This window comes from Poromitra crassiceps (assembly GCF_964638095.1).
Source record: "Poromitra crassiceps genome assembly, chromosome: 15".
NCBI lineage: Eukaryota > Metazoa > Chordata > Actinopteri > Beryciformes > Melamphaidae > Poromitra > Poromitra crassiceps.
The window spans coordinates 7,021,441-7,024,005 of NC_139634.1; positions in this window are offsets into that span (position 1 = coordinate 7,021,441).

Sequence of the window (2,565 nt, forward strand, 5' to 3'; positions counted from 1 at the left end):
TCAACGGTAATGCTTTATATTAACGTTGTTGTAGAAACCGTTAATTCATATGTAGCCTAATAAAGCCCTTATAGGTCCTTATAAGGTACTGAATAACACTATTATTTGGTAATCAGACTATAAGTGTTAATAATAGCATCATAAACTTGTTTATTGTTGATTATAAGACATCTATAAGCACTTATACGAAACTTGGTAAAGATTTATAGACTGCTTAAGAATGTTAATAAAAGCCTTCTGAGTTTTTTTTATAATTGTTTTATAATAGTATCACTGTACAAACATTTATTGGGTCTTACTAATGTACTTATGATGTCATTGTTAACCCTCAACTAAGCTGGTTTGTTGCTATATTAAGGTTAATAAACACTTTATTATTAATTTATTAGCATACATAGTTAACTAGATACTTGAGAGTTAACTGAGACTTTTGCATGATGCTATTCACCTTATGCAGCCCCGCCCACTTGACCCATTGTATGGCGACTTCCTGTTCAAAACGCCGGCTGTTTTACCTGCTCAAACTAGTCTGACTCACCTGTAGCCTGTACTACGAATGTTGGATAAGAAGATCCAGGATCTGTCCCTTGATCTGGTTTGTCTAAACCAGATCAGCTCGATTGTAGTTAACTTGTACTACGAACCTCGTTTGCCAGTCGTTAACTCGAACCAGGTTTTTCTAAGCAAGTTGACTGCGCGTGCACATGAAAATGCCCGTGCACACGAGCTCATGCCCGCAAAAGAGGCGTGGTTTTTAACAACTAGCCAATCACAATGCAATATGGACCGCTCAGCTCAGAACCGTAGCTTTTACAGCGCCAGACACGCCTATTTCCTCATTCATCAAAGCCATCGACTACTATGTCAGAATCAAAATCCGCATTGGATATTTTTAGTCTGTTCCCGAATGACTGTCTAAAGTTACCACTTTTATTCACATCAGTCATTTATTTGAAGAGCGGTTTCTGCCTCCACGTATCCTACAGCAGCTGAATTCACCCTCTCAATAAACTGCGAGTGGAAGCAATGTGTAGCCTAATGTCTCAGTCCAAAATCCGTAGACCATTTAGGCTCAACGAATAATAATGATGTCATGTTTAGTCGCACTGATTGAATAATTCCTATAGGCTATCAATAAAAAAAAGAATGATAATAAAATTAAAAGAGGCTTCTGAACGACACGGTATGTGCGGGCATAGATTTCATTTATAAAAAATAGCCTATTTTGTGGTCACATATATTGTCAGCAGAGTCGCATATCTCCATATTTCATATAATGATGCTGGAAATATGAAGTTCAATCACATCATACAGGCCAAAAGCAACACTTGCAGCTGCAAAATGCAGGAGTAGCCTAGATATGAATCATCTTAATATGGGATCGCCTGTGTGCAGGTGATCCCATATTAAATTGCTTAGATGTAGTAGGCCAGCATGTAAGCTATGACTATTTCAATTCCAACCCAACGTCAGTCTCAGCTCCATTGCGCACACGGCACCGTGCGCTTTGGAGACGTTTATGTAACCTTTTTATGCCGGTTTAGTGATATTTCTCCACTCACTATTCAGCTGCAATCGATCAGCGGGATCAAACAACGTATCTAGGCTACTTGAGAGCACAAAAATGAATAGGCCTATATAAAAACATATTCCAAAGTGGTATAGGGCTTAATTAAAATAGCCAACAAGTGCAAGGCTTTAGTCCTTGATTAACATTAACATTGATTACCATTACTCATTCAACATTACAATTCGTGCTCCTTCCTCTACGGGAAACTCATCCAGAAAGGGGTTGGCCATTTTTCCAAACTGCTGATTCGATTGGTTCGTGGGCGGTGGATTTAAGGTCTAATCTTATCCTTGCAACTTAACCTGCTACGGACCAGGTTAAGTGGGAAGCATAAGTTGCTATGGAAATATATGTCGGTAAGAAGTTAACTTGCTTTGTAGTACGGCCAAACCAGGTTTAAACCTGAAGTTACCTCGCTAAACCACTAAACTGGCTTTGTAGTACAGGCCTCTGGTCAAACCTAGTTTAACTCACATTATGAGTCAGACTAGTAGGTTGATGAGTCACAGGAAGTGTAAATACAATCGGAAAAATTGTATTTACACTTCCTGTTAGTCTTTCAAGCCAGACGGTCTCTTCTGAATAAGGTGAATTATTAACACATATATCTTATTAACACATACTAGTGTTAATAAGCACCTTATACGGGCCTTATTACATATTAATTCATGCTTATTACACGGACCATAAGCATTATCATGTAAACTACTAATAATAGCACTTACCTGTCAAACTTGAACATCTACACCATATGCAAAGCGCTTAACAAGACACATTTGTCAAAGCAAGGGGCGGACTTAGAGGCAGGGCAGGTGTGCTGTCATACCTGCTTTAACATAGCTTTAGGCCTTACACACACACGCACACACACACAGACACACACACACACACACACACACAATCACGAGTGGAGAGCGTGGGCCTTAGGAGAGTGTGTTTTCGTCATAGTCACAGTCGCCTCAAAGAGGAGGAGAGCGTTGAGACGATGGGAAGGA